We start from the raw sequence: 23,597 nt of genomic DNA, 5'->3' as shown, positions 1-23,597 counted from the left end.
ATAATTTATACAAAAATGATGCCACAGAGTGAAGCTAGATATGTGATAGTTGGTTAAACTTTCTGAATGATTTCAATTAGAGAAGCAAAAATCAGCATCATTTGATATAATTCTCCTAAAACCTTTGGTGATACAGTTAAAATCAGACTTGGATGGAAACTGCTCCGGAATTTGATTTGCATAACAAGACCCCAAATACTGAGGTTCTGCAAAATCAGAACCAAACCCTCCCCCTATTCATAAAATCATAGAAGATTAGGGTTGGAAGGGACCTCAGGAGGCCATCTAATCCAACCCCTGCTCAAAGCAGGACCAACCCACTTTTCCTGCTTGTTGAGTTTGAAAATGCTTTCTTTACCTTCCCTTGAGACCACTGAGGTATATAGTAGGAGGATGTTCGATCAGACCAGCAGGGGAAAGACATCTCAGGGGTCCAAAGAGGGGGAAAGAAAGTAGCACTCTCGGCTGTTCTGGGGCTTTCCCTTGTCTCCCCATCCAAACCCCATGTGGAGATTATGCTTGGAAGGAGAGGCAGAGGGAGGAAAGATTTCTCTACTCCTCCCCACTGCCATTGGCTATGGTACAGGGGACGGGTGGGTGGAATAGAGAGTTGATTGTCTTATGAGCCTTTACTTCCTGTATCTGAAGCCCTCACTCCATGCAACAGACATAAGAACATAAGACTGGCCATACTGGGTCAGACCAATGGTCCATCTAACCCAGTATCCGGTCTGACAGTGGCTAGTGCCAGATGCTTCAGAGGGAGTGAACAAAAGAGGACACTTTATGGAGTGATTCATCCCCTGTTGTCCAGTGTCAGCTTCTAGCAGTCAGAGGTTTAGGGACACCCAGAGCATGGGGTTGCGTTCCTGACCATGTTGACAATGGCTGATAGCCATTTATAGATCTGAAATTTATCTACTTGCTTTTTGAACCCAGTTATAGTTTTGGTGTTCACAACATCCTCTGGCAATGAGTTCCACAAGTTGACTGTATGTTGATTGAAGGAGTACTTCCTTATATTCAGTTTTTAAACCTGCTGCCTATTAATTTCATTGGGTGATCCCAGGGCATTGTGTTATATGATGGAGTAAATAATACTTTCTTAGTTCCTTTTTCCATACCATTAATGATTTTATAGACCTCTGTCACAACAGTTATCAACCAGGGTCTACAGCCTCCTGGAGGGCCATGAGCTCTTTCAGGAAAGCCACGAACCCACACCCCATCTTGCGGGGCTAAAGCAGGGAGCTTGGAGCCCAGTGTTCTACAGGGCTAAAGCCAGGAACCTGGAGTCCTGAATCCCAGTACCTAAAACCAGGAGCCCTGAGGTCCGGCGCCTTGAGGGGCCCTGGAATTTTTATAGCATATTGCACGGGGGGCTCAGGGCAGGGGTTCTCAACATTTTTCTCTCTATCAAACCCTCCTCAATCATCTCTTTTCCAAGATGAACAGTCAGTCTTTTTAATCCCTCCTGATATGGAATCTGGTCCATACCCCTAATAGTTTTAATTGCCCTTTTTGTACTCTTTTTCCAATTATAATTTTTTTTTTTTTTTTTTTTTTTTTTTTTTTTTTTTAGATGAAGTGACCAGAACTGTAGTATTCATGTTGTGGGCATACAGTGGATTTATATAGAGGCATCTTCTGTCTTATCTACTCCTTTCCTATTAGTTCCTAACATTGTTAGTTTTTTTTGATTGTCACTGCACATTGAGTGGATGTTTTCAGAGAACTATCCACAAAGACTCCAAGATCTGTCTTGAGTGGTAACAGCTAATTTAGATCCTCTCATTTTGTATGTATTGTTGGGATTATATTTTCAAATGTGCATTACTTTGGATTTATCAACATTGAATTTCATCTGCCATTTTGTTGCCCAGTCAGCCAATTTTGTGAGATTCCTTTGTAACTCTGCAGTCCACTTTGGACCTACCTATCTTGAATGTTCGTATCATCTGCAAACTTTACCACCTCACTATTTACCCCCTTTTTCCAGATCATTTATGAATATGTTGAACAGCATAGGTTCCAGTACAGATCTTTCAGGGACCCCATTATTTAACTCTCTCCACTGTGAAAACTGACCATTTATTCCTACCCATTGTTTCCCATCTTTTTAAGCATTTATTGATTCCTGAGAGGACCTTTCCTCTTACCCCATGATTGCTTGCTTTGCTGAAGAGCCTTTGGTGAGGGATCTTGTCAAAGGCTTTTTGAAAGTCCAAGGACCCTATTCACAGGATCACCGTTATCCACATGTTTGTTGTGACCCCCCTGAAAGAATTCTAACAGTTTGATGAGGTATGATTTCCCTTTACAAAAGCCATGTTGACTCTTCTGTGGACAGTTATATAAATATATAAATTATTAATTATTCATATATATTTATATAACTTATAATAAGTTATATAAATTGCCTTCTATAGGATATCTGCAAGTGGTCATGTCCACTCAGCAAAAGAACAAAAGTTTTAAAATACGTTCTACACTAGTTTCTCAGCATAATTTTGCATGATAAATATTGTGCCTGCAGATCTGCTGAGAGTCAGTTCTGGATTTTGAATGCTAACAAAATCTAAGGGTATGTCTACACTGCGGTGTGAAGTCGATTTATTTTAAATCAACTTCCACCCGCCAAAGTTTAGAAGTCAGAGGAGAGTGTCACACCATGCTCATTGCGTCAGGGAATTGTATCCTCACTAGCCGTGCTTGGGTCGAGAATCAAAGCAGTGCACCATGGGTAGCTATCCCACAGTGCAACTAGCTGCAGAGGCTTTTGGGAAGGTTGTCGTCCTCCAATGTTGCAACATACTCCTCCCCTCCCTGCTTGCTCCAGTCCAAAACAGACAATCTCCTTATCACGCCATTTTTTTCAAATCCTTCAGTCTCTGCCATGCACACGCCATTGCCTGAGAGAAATGGAGCCCGCTCAGCTCTGCACTATTATTGTGAGCATCACAAACACCTCACGACTTATTATGCAATATTTTCAGGGACGAGACAGGACCCACATAGCTGAAAATTGTGATGTTACAGAGGCCGCCTTGCTACAAGCCATAGAACGAAATAATTCCCGTTTGCTGCAGGCTGTCACGCACCATCTGTAGTCAGTGGAGCGCCACTTCTGGTCCCAGGAAACAAGCAGTGACTGGTGGGACTGCATTGTTATGAAGGTATGGGATGATAAGCAGTGGCTGCAGAACTTCCAAATGCAAAAAGCCACTTCCTTTGAACTTTGCAGAGAGCTCTCCCCAGCCCTGAAACACATGAATACTCACTTGAGACCAGCTCTGACAGTGGAGAAGAGAATGTCCATCACTCTGTGGAAGTTAGTCATGCCAAACTGCTACTAGTCAGTTGAGAATCAATTCGGAATCCGTAAATCCACCATAGGAGCAGCTGTGATGCAAGTGTGCTGGGCCATAGGCTTCTGCTAAGAAGGGTAGTGACTTTGGAAAACATGGAGGATATAGTGGAAGGCTTTTCTGCACTGGGGGTCCCAAATGGGGGGGGCCTATAGATGGCATGCACATCCCTATCTTAGCCACAGATCACCTTGCCACACAGTACATAAACCGAAAGGGATACTTCTCAATGGTGTTGCAGGCCCTTGTGGATCACAGGGGACACTTCACTGACCTCAGTGTGGGGTGGTCTGGAAAGGTGCCTGATGCTCGCATCTTTAGGACTTCAAGTCTGTTCAAAAAGATGCAAGCAGGCATTTGGTCTTTCCTGACCAAAAAATAAATATTGGTGATGTTGAAATGCCAATAGTGATCCTCGGGAATCCAGCCTACCCCTTCCCTCCCTGACTAATAAAGCCGTACACTGGGCGCCTGGACAGTAACAAAGAATGTTTTAATAATAAGGTCAGCAAGTGCAGAATGGTGATGGAATGTGCATTTGGATATTTAAAAATGCACTGGTGCAGTTTGTTCACTAAGCTAGACCTCAGTGGGGAAAAAATATCCCAATTAGTTATCTCTGCCTGCTGTGTGCTCCATAATGTCTGTGAGACAAAGGGGGAGAAGTTCTCATTGGGCTGGGTTGTGGAGGCAGATAGGCTGGCGCAAATTTTGAGCAGCCAGATGCCACTGCAACACTGAGAGCCAATCGCGGAGCGCTGCACCTCAGAGAAGCATTGAAAACCCGCTTTTGCAATGAGACACAGCAGTAATGTGCATCGCTTACCTGTGCTGTGCTTTTGCTTTTCATCTCCCACCCATCCCCCACCAATCCAGTTCTCCTCCCCGCACCATCCCCCTCCCTTTATTCCCTTGTTAGCAATAAACAAACAGTAATGAATTGTAAAGCTGCACTTTTTTTTATTGGTGATCCTTCACAGAGGGGAGGAAAAGGAAGATAATTGAATATTCCGCATGCCGTGTGTGGGGCCTGAGAGGGAATACAGAGCCCATTTTGGCTGTGCTCACACGAAAGAATCACACATTCCCACTCCTTAAAGGGTCCTCACCTTTTTCTGCTCCCCTCAACTAGTGAGGAGTGCAGCACATACTGCACCCTGCTCAACCTCCTCCTAGACCACTTTGGTGTGAGGGCTAGGAAAGAGTGTGTTAGTTCAGAGTTTTGCAGGGGCTGCAAAGGGAATCTCTCTTGCTGCTGAGCTTTCTGAAGCTCAGCCAGATGCCTCAACATGTCTGACTAATCACACATTATACACAGCATCTCATCTTGTGTTGAACGCTCATACTCCTGTGCTGCCTTCCCGCTGTCCATGTCCAGCTTGTCAGATAATGAAATCCTCCATGCTCTTAGCTCTGTGTCAGCAGCCATGGAGGTGTTCATTATCTCTTTAAACATGTCATCCTGAGTTGGGTTTTTTGCCTTATCTGTGACAGGAGCTCTGCAGGACTATGAGATGGTATGTTGAAGGCCACATTGTCCACTGTAAGGGAAGCAAGGCACAAGGTACCCATTGTTAACTCGTCCCATGGATGAAAAGCAATGTTACAATTTATAAATAACTCCCCTTAGCCTTCCCAAGGAAAGGCTACAACTGCATACTGTTGTTTGACTATTGCAGGGGTTTGAGTGTCATTCCAGCCAGCGTAAGTAAGGGGCAAGTGCATCTATGTTAGGGAAATCCCCGGGACCCTTGCTGCACAAGTCCATGCTTCCTAGAGCAGCATGGATGTTGGGCTCCCAGTTGATTAGGCTTTTAAGAGGCGGAAGAGAGTGAGGGGTAGGTACGGGTTAACTGTCTCTGGAGGGAAAAAAATGGGAACCCATTTGTGGATGCCCAAGGCCCACAGTAACATCCTGCTTAGGGACTTGCGGTGTGCTGAACCAAGAAACCATCCTTGGCTGTGCAATAACACACACTTTAAAAAAAAATGTATTGGTCAGCTACTGTAAATGGGTGCCATCTTCCCTACGTAACCATGAGTGATATCAGCCTGCTGAGGGTCACACAGGCGGAAAGAGGATTTGCTGCAAGTCTCTGGCTACAGGCCTGGCCCTTATGCTGCTATGCTGTGTTCCGTGATGATGCCTGCACAATTAATAACAGAGTGGCGGGGGAAAGTGTCCTATCAGGGTGGAAGAAATAAAGCTGCCCTCCCAAGAAACCTTCTGCAAAGGATTACAGAGTACCTACATGAAAGTTTCCTGGAGATATGCATGGAGGATTCTTGGAGCATCCGTGTGCACATAAATAATCTTTTCCGGGATGAAACCAATGCTTAAGCACACCAAGTATGAGGAAGCACAGCCCCATCACCACACACACCACTTTTTCCTGCTGGTACAAGATTCTGGACTGGGGATATAACCAAAGACATGCAATTTGCAGTACATACTCATCAGATGTTCCATTCCCCAGCATCCCGATCAGTCATGGTTTCCTGTGTCTGGTTGGGCTGTTCCTGTGTTGGAAACAGCTCCTGGCTTTCAGGGAGAAGGGATACCCCACTCGCCTGCCCTCTTTTCTCTTCATTCTTCTCCTCCTCCTCATCCACAGACCATTCATCCTTGCCTCGGATTCCCCCGAGGTATCAACACTGTGTGGTGGCATAGTGGTGGGTTCTCTGCCAAGAATTGCATGCAGCTCCTCATAAAAGCAGTATGTTTTTGGTGAGGAGCCAGAATGACTGTTAGCTTCCCTAGTTTTCTGATAAGTCTGCCTCAGCTTTTAATCTTAACTCAGCACTGCAGCGTGTTCCTGTTGTGCCCCTTCTACAACGTGCCAGGAGATATCCTCGCATAGATATCCAAATTTCTTTTGCTTGCTCAGAGCTGAGCTGGAACAGACTGATGAGATCCAAGACCTCAGATTGACTCCAGACTGGAGTGTGTTTGGGGCGTTTAGTTGCCATGATCAGTTGTGCTGGCAAGCGCTCTCCACGCTGACCACACAGGAAATGGCAATTCAAAATTTCCCGGGGCTTGAAGGGAGGAGCTATTTCCTGTTTACATGGCCATAGTGCAGCAGAGTGCGAATGTGCAGAGTGGTCACAGCAGAGCTACCTACCAAAGTCCAATGACTTCGATTTACATTGCGCTCTGCCTACACTGACGCTCATTTGACCCACAGAATTTGACGTCAGCACTACACCACTTGTGGAGGTGGTTTTATTAAGTCGAATTATACCGTGATTTAGGTCGGCAGAACTGACATGCCGGTGGAGATGCATTCTTTATGTGGACAACATAAGCCGCTTTACGTCGACCTCCATTGTTAGTGTAGACCAGGCCTCAGAAAATAATAGTGGATTCCATTTGCTTGGAGAAAGGGGAGACTTTTTAAATCTTCACAGACTGAGATCTCCTTCCTTGGTTCCCTTTTTCCCCCTCCAGAAAGGGGGGAAATGATTATTTCTGTAGCCCCTCTTCCCCCAATTAAAACTGAGTTAGTAAAGTTGCACCATCCATCCCTTCATCTGTGCTTCATTCTCTTTCAGGTCCTGATCAGGACTTAAATAAGGAATCACCCTTCACTCCATGACAATGTGTGGCTGGGTGTGCCATAATCCTGTCATGCACTTGAGTGCCCAGATTTCAAAGAATCTCCTAAATTTTAAATAGGCATGGGAATTACTTTACCTGAATGGGAAGTAGCCTGCCTAATTGCCATTAGAAGATGCCACCCGAGTAGACTGGAAGAAAAAGGCCAGTCATACTACCCCTCCTAAGTAAATATGACCTTAATAGTCTAAACTACAATAGTTTAGCATATTACAAATGTTGTATTTCTCCCCCTTAGTACAGAATACTGCACTATTAAAAATATTTTTAGTAAAACACCTGCAGTAGATGCTAGAGGATAAACAATAGGGGGAGCAAGCTGTCTAGTTTGTCCTTGGAAGGTGACAATCTGGGATGGAAAGTCTTAGATCTCAAAAGACAAGATATGAGGCCTGGAGAGTCTTGAAGACTGCTGGAGCATGGTGTGGGGAGGGGTGTATTTGTCTGATAGCAATGGATTGAGGCAGTTGAGTGCCACTCCATTTCTCCTACAGGATTTCTTTAGTGTGTCAAATGTGCTGCATGATGGTATCAAAGACTGCGGAGATATCTAGAAGCATCAACCAAAACTTTTCAAAGGGGTAGCCATGTTAGTCTGTATACAGCAAAAACAACTTGAGTTGTGTAGCACTTTAACAATTTTAATTTCATTAAATTAATTAATTGTTAATCTTTAGTCTTTAAAGTGCTACAGAACTCAAGTTGTTTTAACTAAAACTTTTTTGTTTCTTGACTCAGGCCAGGAGAAAGTTGCCCCTCTATGCTGGTAGGGCTATTTCTATGCTACGTCCTTGTCCGTCACTTGATTGTGAGTGATCCAGGCTATTGACCTATGACAAGTGCTCTCTAGCACCACTGTCTTGATGGCCAAGAAAAAGGAGGCAGGAAAAGGGTGACAGTTGGTGAGGATGCTGGAGCTCAGTGTAAGATTCTTCAGAACAGCTGCATTCTTTATGGTGCTGCTAGCTTTCCTTCTTTAAAGAAAGCATTGATTTCAGTTATCACAGAACTACATGTTCTTTACTTGACTTCATCAGAAGTGAGGAGCAGGGGCTGATTCTAAAGGTGGTCATGGGCCTGACATTCTCTAGAGCTTTGATGGCTTCTGTTGAGTGATAGGTCCAAACTCCATTCACTCAGATGTCATTCCTGGTTCTCTGGTTGCTATCAGTCTCAGTGTTACCATTGATTTTGGCTGCTAAGTAGGAGGAGAGCTGTTTGCAGTGGGTGGGGCTTGTGTGAGTTGCTATTCCAGTTAATTATTTGGCTAACTGTATATAAAACAATTCTGTAGTCCATAGTGTGACTGATGCAATTATGTCCCAGAGGAAGGCTTGCTTACAACAGTATAAATCTGTAGCTGGACCTTGACATATTCACACATTGTGGCCGAGCAGATTTGATACCATAAGCACTGATCTTTCTTATTATTTGCACAGATCTTTGTTTATCTTAATAACCAAAGATCCTGCTCAGAAAATATCAAAATGAAATATAAAATATTCCTAAGCACAATTCTCCTCTTCCTCTTGCTTTGTCATCTCGCAAATCCTTTTCTAATGTTGGTGTTGACTTTGCTAGATTGTAAGCTTCTTCAGGCTTGTGTGTGTGTGTGTGTGTGTGTGTATTTTTGTTGTTGTTGTTGTTCCGTTGGAGTCCCGTGAGCACCTACAGTATAGCATTATATGAGTAAGAATGTCCCAGATACTCACTCAATTTTATAATAAAAATTCTCACAGTGTCCTCACACTTAAATTTCTCTGAATTTCCAAGCAACCATGTCAGATACTCACTCCTGGCTTTTCTGCTTTACACTCAGTGTATGTCTGTAGCTGAACTAATGTCTCAGGAGTCATTTTAACATGCACCCAGGAGCTTCAAATCAACTCTAATAACAAAGCCAGATTGGAGCACTATGATGCGTCATGAAAGGGGAGGTGGGGGGTGTTATTATGGAAATGCTGAAACTGAGTATTCCTCATAGGCCTGGAGCAGTGTGACATTAACCAGGTAGATTTAATGCAAGATCAAAACAGATAGCCTCAAGGATGGATACAGAATTCCAGACTATGGAAATAGTGTCAAATCATAGCTAGAGAATTCTTAAATGGTTTGGTTGTTGCAGTATGACAGCGAACTTGAACTATATGTGCAGAATAACTGCCGAACATTGTCAATTCCTGAGTGAGAATTTAGAGATAATACTGAAAAATTGTTTGCATCTGCTTAACATTTTCTCTGTTAATACAGCATTTGTCTTTTAGATAGACTGTAGCAGCTTCTCACTTGGAAGCAGATTTAATTATGTGCTTTTCTACCATTTTGCTATTTTTCTTGGTGATATTTTTACAGGCAAAAAATAAGTCTTTGACTTAGTTCGTAACTAGTAATGCAGAGGAGAAACAGAAGACTGGCTTTCTTCCCACACTAATTGCATCACATATACTTTATATTTCAATATATGGGTTTCGTTTTGTCCTCGTTATTGGAGCAGGGGAATAATACTCCAAAAAAACTCATTCAGGTTGTAGCGGGGCATCTGCACCTCACTGGCCAGAAAAGGTAGTGAATGACTGGTTATCACATTTTCTTTGTTTACAAAGTGACTGTCATTTGTGTGTGATGTTCAGCACCAAACACATTGTGTACAACAAATGGTGCATAGTAATTTCAGTGGGCGTTGCAATCCTAAATTCCTTAGGCTCTTTTGAAAACTCAGTCCCTAATGTTGGTTTTAACAAAATATTAGTTTCCTTTAACGTTACTTTAAATGGCAAAATGTCCTGAGCTCTGACTCCAAAAAACCTACTTCATTTAAAGACTGGGATTAATATGGTTGTCAGCTGCACAACACTTACACAGCTCTCTTGTATAAGATCCTTTTTTGATTTGACTCCCTCTGGCATTAATCTCCATTATAGTGACCTTCATTAAAACAATCCCTTACTAATACTTCAAACTCTTGGCTCCAAAAGATAATGGTTAATGTATTCCAAATTACATATGTTTATCTTCATTTCTGCAGTTAATGTTTGTACAGCACTTTGAACATGTATATGTTGTTGCTGGTTATTATTACTAATATTATGTTCATTGTAAAATAAACACCCTAATCCAAATTCAATCTTGTGCAAATAGATGCAATTCTATTGCTCTGTTATTAATGTAGTTACTTCCACTTATTCCAGTGCTGAATTCGGCCCACTAACAATGTTTTGGTGACATCTCAAAACTTCAGCAGTATGGAGCAGGAGAAAATTCAAGCAAGGAAGTTCTAAATTTATGGATTACTAGCTCTGCTCACGTACATTGACGAATCCTATGATCCAATACCATGGCAATGATGTGGTATAAATGCCCAATGAGTTGATATGCATCCATTAATGATGGGTGAAGCCATCATATTCTATATGTCATAAGATCAGTGGCCCGACAAGAAAGTCAACATATTTTCATCTAAACTGGATTCTTTCTTACATCATTCATTGAAATATGTGCAGTATTACCAGCTCCAAAAGCTCAAAACTCATGAGACAGGCCCAATCATGAGTGTTTTTAAAATATATTTTATTTTTCTTTACCTTTTGATTTTTCAGAGTTATGGATTTTTCATGTTTTCAAACTTTTCTTTGAAACCATGAGAGCTACAAACTTACTTGGGGAAAAAAAATCCCTGAGATTCTCCCATAACCACAGGACTCCTGAAGTTGGGACACTAAGTCAAATATCCAATATTTGAGACTCATGATAAAATAATGAAAGTTGGCAACCTTCTGTGTGTAAGACATATACTTATTTATGTATACATGAAGCTTACTAAAAGTACAATAATATATCCTCTCCTTATCTGGTATTATAAACACTCCAGGCTTAATATATTTGGCAGAAAAGTAGAGGTATATTGTACATAGAAATCAGGTTACTGCTAAATACACTTGATGTGTGGGTATAACTGGTCTGGGTAATAGAATTGAGTGGAACCTTGCTGATGTTTGACTTGATGGGGTGGCTAAGGCAGGCTGTGTGTAATGTGATATTTGTGTCTGGGATTTGCTGTATTTTCTTTTTATTTGACTCTTCAGATTAGACCTTTCCAATCTTGACTCTTTTTTCTAAGTTCTTGTTCAAACCCAACACTTAATTTAATCAAACAGTAGACTAAAAAGAAACACTGAAGAAAAAGCAAGCAACCAAGCAGTATTAATGTCATTGAATTCCATAAGCCCTTCCATTGTGGCCCATACTAGTTCCTCTGTAGAGCAGTGTAAAGGATTCAGGATATAAGTGAGAGAGTGTGTATCAGTGTGTAAACTACATTACAGAAATTGCCAAAATGTCATGATGCATCCAATAGTTGCTTGGCAATTTTCTGTAACTTTCCATTTTATCACAATCTGCTTTATCAGTTGCATCCATTGGTGTCTCTGAGTTGTAACAACGAGGAAATCCACAATGGAATGCAACGGCTTTTGGTTTTTCACATTGATGTATGAAAGGCATGTTGAGTCAATTATGTTTCAGTACAAGTTTCAGTACAAGAGGGAAAGATAGAAAATACCTGGCTAATTTATTGTTAAATATGAATTTGTGAGGAGAACACCATTTAGAGAAGGGGAAAAAAAGACAAGAAATTTCACAATGACCACTAATGTGGCATCAGCAGGTATAGAACAGGATTATCTTCAACAAATTTCTACACCTCTACAACTTCAGCTAAAGTAGTAACTATATTAAGAACTTGTGGCTATGCTAGAGGTAGTAGACCACAGATCTAGCTTGCCTTTATTATATTCACCGCCTTGCCTTTATTATATCAAGTTTATCAATATTATATTCAGCAGTAATGCAAGGTACCTACAGGCCTGTATCCTGTCAGACATTAGCTTTAGCACTTAGCATAAGGCTTGAGGACTATGAACTTTGGCACAGATATAAATGGTCTAACGGTAATCCCTACATTTTGGGGGAATTGGAATATAAGGGGGATTTTTGTCCATAATGACCTCAGCCAACCACAGAAACATGAGCTAATCCTAGCTTTTGGAAAGTTTTAGAAAGAACATCCAACCACAAAAATGCAATGGCAATGAATTGACATATGCTAAATTGAGATCATTAATATATTTACCTATAAGAGAAGGGCACCTCAACATTAGTATATTGAGGAAATGTAAATAAGAGGGGAAATATCCCTACTAAATATGTATTAGACACAGTGGTGTCAGTGTAACATATTATAAAAGTGGCATCCCCAGCCTGTGGGCAATAGGGGAGAGAGATGTAGAACTTGGGAGGTGCTGAATAATGGGCACTGGTGGTGATGAGGAAGATGATCGTGATGAGGAAGATAACAGCTAATGTGTCTGTCCTGCAAGGGCTGGTGTGAGTATATGGATGTTCAGATAGACAGACTCCATGAAGTATATCTACCTTACCTAGTTAGAGTATTTATGACTTTACAAATAGTTTAATACATTTAGCAAATACAAAAAAGTTCCTCTAGCGTGAGTGTTGCAACTATACACATTGGGGGTCCCAACTACATTGTAATTTTAATAATACTGGGCCTGATCTTGGGACAAGAACCTGTCTACCCTCAAAGTGATAACTGGGAATTCTTAAGTAATCAAAATTGATACATAATCTATAGAGCAGGCTACAAGGTACATATCATACGCATAGTCAGTGTTTTATGTACTCCCTTTGTCAGGGAGAGCTCATCCCAAGTAACTAAGGACCATAAGAATTCAAATCACCATTAAGCCAATGTTTTATAATGACCCCACCACCCCAGGACATCACTGGGTATAGAACTAGAGACTGTCAACATCAAAAGCAGAAGTTTCTTTGAGACTTAATGACTTGGTGCTACTGCAGTACTATAGGCTTGTTACAGTTGCATAGCAAATACATTGTAAATATGAAAAGAACATGGGAGAAAGTTCTTTCAAATATGCTTTTTACTATTCATTCACATTACCTTAAACTCAGAAGTGGCCATTTATTATACCTTCCCTTCTAGAAGATAACTGGCACAAAGGAAGGAGCAGTGAGGAACGATTTAGGAGAAAATGCTACACAAAAGATGAGTCTGGTCCTAAAGGAGGCGAGGAAGGACACCAGCTGTTGAAATGAGAATTAAAAATGAGGGCCACAGCATTTAATACTTAAAAGTATTAAATAATTTAACTGTCACTGATAAAGGATCCTGCTTTTCATTCTATATGGTCTTTCCATGTGAGGTTGAAGCACATTAGGAAGGGTAGGAAGGGGAAGCTTGGACTGCTGTACTAGTTTTTGTTGATAAATAGAGGAATTTAGTTTTCAGTGCTGCCAGTCCATTACTCAACAGTAAATTTACTTTTTAAAAATCCTACCATTTAGAGAATGTTTCACAAGATGGAAGCAGTGACAGTGTCTAAAGGGAAAAAAAAAAAAAAAAAAAGGCTAGACTTCATTTACCAAAAAAAAAAAACCCAAAATAGTAGAAGTTTTCCATTATTTCTCCATCTGCATAATCAGAAGTGGATTGTTTTACTCAGCAGTGATCCCCTACAGTTTGCATTATCCTTCACAATAACATGCATTCTGAAGGTGTCTGAGGTCTGAGTGATGCAACTGTAATTTGCGATTTGTTATGATGTAAGGAGGTGGATATTTACTGAAGGTTAAAAAAATCCACCAACAGAGTACACATTAATACTGTGTGTATATAACTATAAAAATGCAGAAATACTGTAAATTAACTTGAACAAACATCCTCTTGGCCCTTTTATTTATTATAAAATTCTGTTTCAAGAACCACTGCCAGGAGGTCATTTTATTCCTGCAAGTGCTGGTCCAGTTCTTTCGAATCAGTTGATAGCTTATAAAAATGTTTCAGCATGCAAGCTATCAGATACCTTCAGCCAGCGTTTGCTTGGCTGATTCTCAAGGAGGATCAAGAAAGGAAATGGAGAACACCAGTGATAAACTATTCCCTGGAACAGCATGAGACTGGCAATCATTTATATTTTACTGAGATTCAAATGAACTACATGTTATGTACAGTCTTTGGAAAACAAAGTTAATCGCATTCTATTATTCTATTGCATTCTATGCTGAAGCCACCATGTTTAAGCTAAAGATGGCATGCTGGAGTTGTGTTTTATTTACAGGTGAGCAGTCAACTTTGTAAAATGGCTCTGTAGAGTGGGGTGCCATCCATCCCTGTCAGTTTCGGAGGGAGGCCACACCCACTCTCTACCCTGCTCCAGCAGGGATTGGCCCAGCCTGGGGCAGGGAAATAGTCTCTGGGCTCAGGCGGGGCAGCCCAAAGGCAATAGTCCAGCGCCCCAAGGCAGGGCTACGCACAGTACAGAGGCCCCCGAGATGGTCGGGGAGGGGGATGCAGGCCAACTGACTCCACTGCATCCAGCCCAGGTCCCTAGCCATGGCAGAAGAGTATGCCACAGAGTTAGCGGGGTTCCAACTGCAACAAGCCGACTCACTGTCCAGTCCCTGGACCAGGTGTCCCCTCCCCTGGGATACTTCCTGCCCCCCTTTCCCATGGGTACCTGGTGTGCCACAGGCCAGTCTATATCGTCCAGGTAGTCACCCAGGGGCAGGTTGCAGAACCCCTCAGTATCATCGGGGGGTGGTAGGTCGGACAGCTCGTTGGGGAGGTTGCATAGGGCAGTTCCTCCAGGTCTGGCCCCATCAGGGCCCTCGCTTCATCATCAGCCTCTGGCAACTCCTCCAAGGGCAACTCCTCCAAGTCTGGCCCTGTTATGGCCATCTCCTCCGCATCTGGCAACTCCTCCATGTCCTGGCCCCTCTGGATCACTGGGTCTGGCAGGGGATTCGGCTCTGGGGTTACCTCTGGGCCCCAGGCCGCCCGCCAGCGTCCAGACCCAGGCTCTGGTTCACTTAGCTGGGTACCAGGCAGCTCTGGAGAGCAGGTAGAGACATCCTTCCCTTCCAGTAGCTGCCCACCAACTGAGCTCCTGGGCCTTCCTTTTATACTTCCTGTCCTGCCTGCTCGCTTCTGGGCGGGCGGACAGGCAGTCTCTGGCTCCACCCCCCGCAGTCCTGACCTGTTCCTCCCTGTCAGTTTTGGATGGAGGCCACACCCACTCACTATAGGCTCCAAACCAGTTCAAGAAAAATTGAAGCACGATATCTATTGTGGCGGTGTGGAGAATGCACTAAGTCAGTTTTATATTAACCATGAAAGCGCTAATTTCTTTTCATTTTTATGATTGACATAAGTATGTTTCCATGCCTAGAATTTCTTTTTTAATCTTGTTTTAGTCCATAACTTGTAGGTATTTCGAAATACCACCCTGCTACACATGCCCAACATGCCTATTTTAGGCAGAGTGCCCAATTAATCTGTGTTTTAGAAAATTTTCATACAGTACATTTAATTTATGTTCTGTAACCAGATGTAACGCCAGTGGTGTTATATGCATAACATTTACATAACACCAAAACTTTTAGCCACACTATTATCGGTCTCTAACATCCATTGTAAATAGGGATGAGCAAAATGAACTGAATAAAATAAGAAACAGTTAGTATTGTGGGAATGATTTTCAATGAAATGCAAAATCAAACAATGGCCAAAATTTGCTTCAATTCTACCATTGTTGAAATCCTGGGTAAAAGTGAGATAAAGTCAGAGCAAGATAAAATACTGTCACCCAGTTTTATGCACCATTAATAACATGGCTCTATTTAAAGGAGAAAGTACCTAGAAATATATAATGCAGTGTATATTCAAGAAGCAGCATGCCCTATGTATAAATGAGCTAATAAATTGCCAAGGCAAGTCACTGCGCCCCATCTAAAATTTTGAAGTGGAACAGCTAGTAGATTGTATGGACACTGGTCAGGGAAGGTTTCAGCATTGAAATCCAGCAGAGAGGTAGCTTTTGGGTAAAAAGTTCAAATGAAAAAGGGACATTTAATTGCTTGGGTTTCACTCTGAGAGTGATGAAATTTACCAGATTAATAAAATTTACTGATTTTTGTCCCTCTAGTTACATCTTGGATGTGGGGGTTTGCCTAGAAGCTGAAGTACTATAATTCCAAAGACAGGCTATTACATGGTCTTTCAGTCCAGCTCCTTGTAAATGGGCTGAGATGGCAGGTGTATTATAAATGAGGGGCTGAAAGGGAGCCACAGAGAGAATGGGCGAGTGTGGAATAGGCAGAGAAATAGAAGGGGAGAGGATTGTATGAGAAATCTAGTGAATGGCCCAAATAAAGTGGGTATAGAGTTTAAGGAAAGAGAAGAATAAAGGAGAATGAGAATAAATATAAGGAGAGATTTAGAAAGTGGGGCCAGGGTGGAGTTATTTAGAGGGGAAGTAAACACTGAAAAAAGACAAAAAAAGGAAGTAAAGAGAAGAAATGAGTGAAGTGATGACAGAGCAAAGGAGTAAATAAAGGGAGCTAATAAATTATTGTGATATTTTATTCTGTAGAAAGCGTGTTGAGAAGCCATTACAGTGTGTGTGTGTGTGTGTGTGTGTGGTACAACAGGGAGAGAGAGAGAATATACACATCTTCGCTATCATCTATGATGGATAAAGTCAAACAAACCCAAATTCATCTAGTATATTAGTGTATATTCTCCTATTTTAAACCTATTTGAAATGAACTAAGGAACTTCCTCAATTTGACATACACAAATGGGTTTTTGGCATGCTCTCCATGAAAATAAAGTGCATGGAAAGTTGTAAAAATTCCTTTTGGTTTCATTGTTGTTGTTTGTGTAAACAAAATGCTGTTTGTGTTATCTGATTAGTGAAGAAATCTTGTGATATTTTGCAATGGATTACAATAATTTATAAAGCGTGAGATGTATCTATTTTTAGGGCCTAAAGGCATAGATTTTTTTTTATCTAGAATCAAAAGTTTTTGCTTATCTGCTTTCAAATTTCACCAACATCCACTGTATCTTTGAACCCCCTTTAAGCCTATTAGGGGTTTGAATCCATGTCTTGCTCTGGACTCTGTTAATTCAAACTGTGGCTCTGTTTTCAGCTGGGCTTTAACCAGGAAGTACTAGAAATATCATGTGAGAGCCTGATACTGTGAGATTTCCAGACCTAAGAAGTTCAGATAAGCTCTCCTAAGCTTTGAACCTTCAAATCTTTTGAAGTTTGTCTATCAGTAAATGTAACCTCACTGCTGTCTGCAGATAATGTTGAAAATTGAATGGAAACAGACCTGGATTGTGAAAGGACGTTTGTGAGTGGATGATGCACCAATGAGTAAGTAAAGCTATATCTGGGAAGGGGATGTTCTTCACAGAAACATTCTCATGTTCTGTCTCCTCCTCGACATTTCCCTGCATACATGACTATAAAACAGCAACTCATAAACTGAGCTTATTTCCTGCCCGCCCACTTCATTTTCAGCTGCTGGCACTGGAATGATAGTGATGTGCTTCTTCAAATATTTGTAATATCTTCCATTATTTCTATACAGAAATCACACCTGCTCCCTGCCCCCCACCAGACTAGGCAGAGGTGTGTGGATTTTTGGAAATCAGTGGTAGCTAGGGGTTGTTCTAATGGGAGGATGATTAAGTAGTTGATGGTAGGGGTTGGATGTGAACCTTGCCCAGCTGGTACACAGTTAATGGATGCTCCTATACCATGTAGCCTAAAATAGGAATGGCAGCTATATGCAGTGATCATGGAGGCAGGAACTGCATGATGCCTTGCTGGAGTGTGGAAGGGAGAATGAAGAGATTCTCAAGGAGAAGTTGAAGGGGAAGGCTGGATTCATCTAAAGGAAGGATTACAGCCTGGTGGAGTCATGCGCTTTGATCTCTCCACTATTCCCATTGCCCCACTGATATGGCATTTTGGAATTAAAGGCTTACGTTTAAGAAGAAGAATAGCATACAGCAAGCAAACATTTTGTAACGTTTGTATTGTTGCTTTTATTGATTAAATAAAGTTTGATATTTGATTTCTTCTGACTGAAATACTTTAGTTCTTCATTAAAGCCCAGAATGTTGACACCAGCAATAGATATGCAAACCCCCAGGGCTAAAATGCTTGAAGGGCAAAGCAGCAAATCTGCTTACCCTATAGGTAAAAGGAGAGACTTGGTTCTTAGGTTTCATTTACATAAGTTATAATTTCACCCCAGTCCAGTTCTAGACAGTGTTTTAGGTTTCATTGTTTGGAATGTGTTTGTATTCTATTTGTGGAAATGATGTTGAATGGTATTAGATTATTTATAAAAGGGGATGATATTCTGAGAAGTACAGCCTCAGGAAAATGGGTCACCCTAAGATGTCAGGTAGTGGACTCAGATTGACTAGTGAATTCAAATTAAATAAGTGGAGCACTACAGACTCTTTAGGAAAGTAGAGACGGTCAGAAAGAGCCGGGACACTATTCAGGAATATTGCTTTGGTCTGTGTTTCCTGCCCAGAAATTTTGGACTCTGTTTTAGGAGAGACTTAAAAGAGGATATTTGTGGTTCAATTAATAGGAAATGGTATTCTACTTGAGTGTTGAGCACAGGCCTGTTTGGCACACGCAAATGTGCAAGCATGACTTAGAAAACCTGGGCTCAACTATACCTGTGGTGGATCAATTCCAATATTAGTATGCTAGAGTCATGCTGTCTAGAGTGGCTCACCTAAGGGCAGACACCCCAAACTGGTGGTGTGTTCTATAATTAAATTTCACCAAACCAGTAACAAATGAGAACTTCTGGATTATTAGAAGTTTTACCATGGAGTCACAGACAGTCCCCTTAGACTCTCCAGTCCATCTTGCCACCCAGACAAACTGGGCTTAGTGATAAATGGTCACTTACACCAAAAAATTACACTACCTTCATGCAGCTTCCAGGCCCAAGAGACCAGTCACTTACCCAGATCAACTGGTACTATACAAAGACAACACCTGTAGCCAATTCTGTAATAAACGTATTAACTAGGAGAAAGGCATATGAGAGTTATTTACAAGTTAAAGCAAGCAAACATAGGGCAGGTATACGCTACAAATTTACATCAGCACTGATGCAACTGTGCCACTGTAGTGTGTCTGGTGAAGATGCTCTAAGCTGTCCCCTTGGCTTAATAAGTCAGCTACCACCTCTCGTGGAGGTGGTGTCAGCAGGAGAAGCTCTCTCGCCAATATAGCGCTATCTACCAGGGGAGTTAGTTTGATATAACTACGCCGCTCGGGGTGTAGATTTTTCACATCCCTGAGTGATGTGGTTATACCGAAGTAAGTGTGCAGTGTAGACCAAGCCATATACACACCAATAAGTTATCTAAATCCTAAGAGTAACAGAGTTGTAGTGATCTGTCCATTCAAAGTGTTTTTCAGGGCAGACCCAGGAGGCAATCCCCGGGGATATTTGGCTTCAGTTCAGTTTATGCAAAACCATGCTCTGTAGTGTCTCTAGCCTCTGTTTGCCAGAAGCTGGGAATGGGTGACGGGATGGATCAATTGATATTACCTGTTCTGTTCATTCCCCCTGAAGCACCTGGCATTGGCCACTGTCAGAAGACAGGATACTGGGCTAGATGGACCATTGGTCTGACCCAATATGGCTGTTTTTATGTTTTATGTTCAGTTTAGTGGCAATGTTCAGTGGTCCCCAAACATTTACTTTGCGCCCCCCTCTCTCACCAGGACTGGGGCCACAGCTGGGGGGTGAGGCCATGAGCTGAGGCTGGGGCTGTGGCTGGGTGGTTCCCTCCCTGCCTCTCCCTTCAGGGGCTGTCCTGGGCCCTTCCAGGACCATTCCCCAGAATGTTCCTCTAAGATTCTCTAGGGAGGGGTGCCCCACAATTTGGGGACCTCTGGTCTATGGCCTTTCAGGTTCAAACAGCCAAAAAAATTCAGTATCTTCTGGTCAGGGATTTTTATTCCCTTCCCCGAGAGTTCAAGATGATGGGACAAGTTATGTGCACGTCTGTTCTTCATGGGCAGGGAGGGCAGGCAATCAACAAAGTCTCTTGTCCTCTTATGTTCCGTTATGATTTGTCTGGTCTATGGGCCTTCTTTTGTTGGGCAGGCAATAACACTTCCTGTGGCAAACTAATAAGTTCACACTTGATGATGTTTCTCTCCTGACCCGTGGGAGGGAGTGGGTGTTACAGTTTCAGAGCAAACATCTATATCTCAAGTTTTAAGGTAATATTTAAGTATTACAAATGAGATTAATTCATGCAGCAACATATAAGCCTTTCATAGAGTCTAAACACTAAATACAGTCTTATAAGACTAATACCTATTTTGAGCAAAACTAACATACAAGGGACCTGGTCTGGTCTCCGGCTATGAGGTTGTCAGTTCTTAGCTAATGCCTGCAGCCTGAGCAAGAGCTGGCATTCGGCCTGCCAACATCACAGCTAGGATGCAATATAAAACACTTAGGCTAGGATTTTCAAAGAAGTGCAAGGAAGAAATTCAGTGGCCGTTAGAATCCTAGTCCCTAAATCTGCTTTAAATATCCCAGCCATAACAAAAACTATTCAATACAAGACCTGCATTTTACCCTTTGTGACATATGTTGCTTTGTTGCATTTCTGTTTAGTACATTTAAAAGAATGACATGGTAGTTGCTTTTACTCAGGCATTTCTCACATCATGCTGATATGTCTTACCAATCACTACTCCCCCCCCCCCCCCACACACACACACACACACACACACACACACACACACATATCCAGGTTGTACACAATGTAAAATCTGAAAATAAAATATGCATATTAATTATGTTGTTTTTTTTTTTTAAAGTGCCTGTCATAGTTAAAACTAGCAATGTTATAAAATGAGAAGAATAACAAGTCAGCTGAAGGCAGATCTCCCTCCACCCTGAAGAGAGAACTCCATCTACTGAGAAAACCTTTTTCAAGCAGAACATACAGATCTTGCAATGTGATTTGAATTTAAACAGAATCTCAGGCTTCATCAAGTCATTAGGGAAAGCACATTCCAAAACTAGGCACTTCCTAGTAAAGTGAGCAGGGGTAGAGGAAGTGGGCTACCTCATTACGTATTAACTGATGTTTCTGGGTAGCCTTTAAGGCTAGCTCTATGTAGAGCACATTGCAGTAGCCCAGTAAGGAGGTAATAATGGGGGAGAAAAGGCTTCCTAGCTACTTCTGCTACCTAAAGTCACAAGGTGCTCCTTGTCACTGCTCTTATTGAACTTTATATGAGTTTAGCCACGTAAAAACTGAATAAGAACTTCAGGATTTGGTCTGCTTTTTTGGGCTAGGACGTCAATGGCACTTACACAGATGCTTAAAGTTAAGCATGTGGTTAAGTAGTTTGTTGAAGGTAATGTCTTAGGTCTCAATTTTTGGGCATTTCAACACTGATCAAAGAGAGAGACTTTGGTTTGGTTGTGTATGTTCCAAAATGGACTTTGTTTTAGGAGTTATTTTTATTGCATCATTCGGACTTGGAATGGAGTGGAGTTGGTTAGGATGGAACTGGATATTGGCTGGAAGCAGCAAACAGGGAGGGTAATCTAATGCAGATGGCATTAGAGGAAAAATAACAGGAAATTGAGCAAATAATAGAAATAGAAAATGAAATTTGTGTTTAAGCTAAAAAGAAACTCACAATGATTCCTGTGCTGGGAATGAATGAGATGTATTTGTTGTAAAAGGTAGAAGGTGATGTTTGGGAAAGCCACCTCTGTGTGGTTAGCTCTTCCTGAAAGAAAAAATCAGCCTCTGTTTCCTCTACCATCAACTACCTCTTCAAAATAAACTTCTCTTGTTTATTAATAACTGTTCATAAGACAGAGACTCTAGTTCATCATCAGGGAACTAACGCAGATCTAGCTATCATTGGTGATTTGGTGCTCTGTAAAAACCTTAGTATATTGGTACCAATGCCATAAGACTTTAGTATGCTTGTTCTGAGGAATCCCTCCGCATACTCTCATTCCCCTGAATCATCCTGTTTACTGTTAGTGTTGCATAAGGACAATCCGTGCGTCAGTAGTCTAAAACAGGCTTAGCATTTGTTTTACTTATAAATCTCTCTTGAAGCTTGCTATTTGATATATTTTTATTTTATCTGGCAATTGTCTGACTTGTAACTGAATTGGCAGTATGTTATTTTTAGTTCATCTAAAAAGATTAAAACAATGGGCCAAATTCTACTGGTATTTACATTTGTATCTGTGCTGCCTCTTTAACTTCAGTGAAATTGCCCAGGTGTAACTGTGGGCAGACTTTTGCCCTGTTAGTGTAAACCTTTTGATTAAGACTCATCTATTTAAGGCGTTGTGTACACTAGAAAAATAAGTCGACCTGACATAGGTCAAATTACAGCCATTGCAGTAATTATTGTGGTAGCTGAAGTCCACACTACTGTCCATGGGTCAGTGGAGTTGTCCTCACCAGGAGCACTTCCACCAACCTAAGAGAGGCAGTGTAGGGAGCTGAGAGATCAGTCTCTCAGCTCCCTGCTGTGAGCCCCACAGGCTCCTAGGCTCCCGGTGGGCTGCCTTTCCCTGTCCCACTCCTCGTTCCCTGCCAGGAGCCAGCCCCAGGCTTCTCCCGTTCCCATTCCCTGCTGGGAGCCAAGGGAAGCCACTCGGGCTTCTTGCCCCCCCACTCCCTGCTGGGATCCAGGGAGCAGGTGGAGAACCAGCTTAGGGCTTTTCCCTTCCCGCCAGGAGTAGCCACCTGGGGCTTCTTCATTCCCTGCTCTCTGCCCGGAACTGGGCAGCCATGTCAATTTCACGGCTCACCCGTGAAATTGATGAGGCTGTCCCAGCTGGGAGCGGAGGGAGACTAACCGCCCAGGCTTCTCGCCCTGCTCCTGGCCAAGAGTGGAGGGAGACCAACTGCTCAGCTCTCCAGGGGGCTTTCTTGTTAATTTCACCACTCAGCCGATGCAACAGACACAGTGTCTAAATTGACACTGCCTCGCTCTAACTAAGCCAACTCTCTCGTTGAGGTGTCTTATGTCTGCATAGCAGGGGAGTTACATAGATGGGATTTTAATCTGTACATCTCCAGTGTTTTCTTAACAAAAGTCAACAAAAGCTGACTTTTGTCAACAAAACTCTGTAGTGTAGGCCAGCCATTAGGTAAGGTAGCCTGTCACATACACCTGTCTTCTATGGCTTCTAGGAAGTCAAGCGCTTTATTCAGTTCCCCCACTAATCATTTAAGCCCAAATCTGTTCTCTTTGAAGTCAATGGTCTGACTCCCATCAAGTGTAGTAAGAGTGGAATCAGGCTGGCTTACTTTATGCAGCAGCACCAAGAGGTTTTTATATTTTTGCTTCTGCACTGGCAGTAGTGTTGGTTACTAATAGTCTTGGTTTCCTCTTGCCCTAGAATGTTCCAGTGATAACAAAAATGAACAATATTGTAGTGAATTTCAGGGATGTTTGGACGTGGAGGATAGTGATTAGGTAACGAACGTGTACCTGTAGTGTAGTAGGAGTTCATTATAGGACTACTTATTTGAGAAGTGGACTGTTTCTGCCCAGTTTTGAACCGGGGACCCCTTGCATGTGAGGTGACTGTGAAAATCACTACACTAGGCACCAAGTTTCATCAGCTGGGAGGGGGAATCAGGACACTTACTAAAGGGTGTATCTCAGTAG

At 42.1% G+C, this 23,597-nt stretch overlaps 1 long non-coding RNA gene across 2 annotated transcripts in view; it reads left to right on the top strand.

The window, feature by feature from the left end:
- Positions 1-23,597, top strand: part of LOC137156822 (uncharacterized) — a 99,738-nt gene that overhangs the window by 35,224 nt on the left and 40,917 nt on the right. The window contains exon 2 of one of the 2 annotated variants that reach the window (XR_010920916.1): positions 17,177-17,249. The exons of the other annotated variant lie outside the window; for it this stretch is intronic. This is a non-coding gene — a long non-coding RNA (uncharacterized lncRNA). The remainder of the gene's footprint in view (positions 1-17,176; positions 17,250-23,597) is intronic. 2 annotated transcript variants of the gene reach the window in all.

The sequence above is a fragment of the Emydura macquarii genome, unplaced genomic scaffold (assembly GCF_026122565.2).
Source record: "Emydura macquarii macquarii isolate MOO-44397 ecotype Brisbane River unplaced genomic scaffold, CSIRO-AGI_Emac_v2 contig_1477, whole genome shotgun sequence".
In the NCBI taxonomy this organism is placed as follows: domain Eukaryota; kingdom Metazoa; phylum Chordata; order Testudines; family Chelidae; genus Emydura; species Emydura macquarii.
This window is presented reverse-complemented; position numbering and strand designations above follow the sequence as displayed.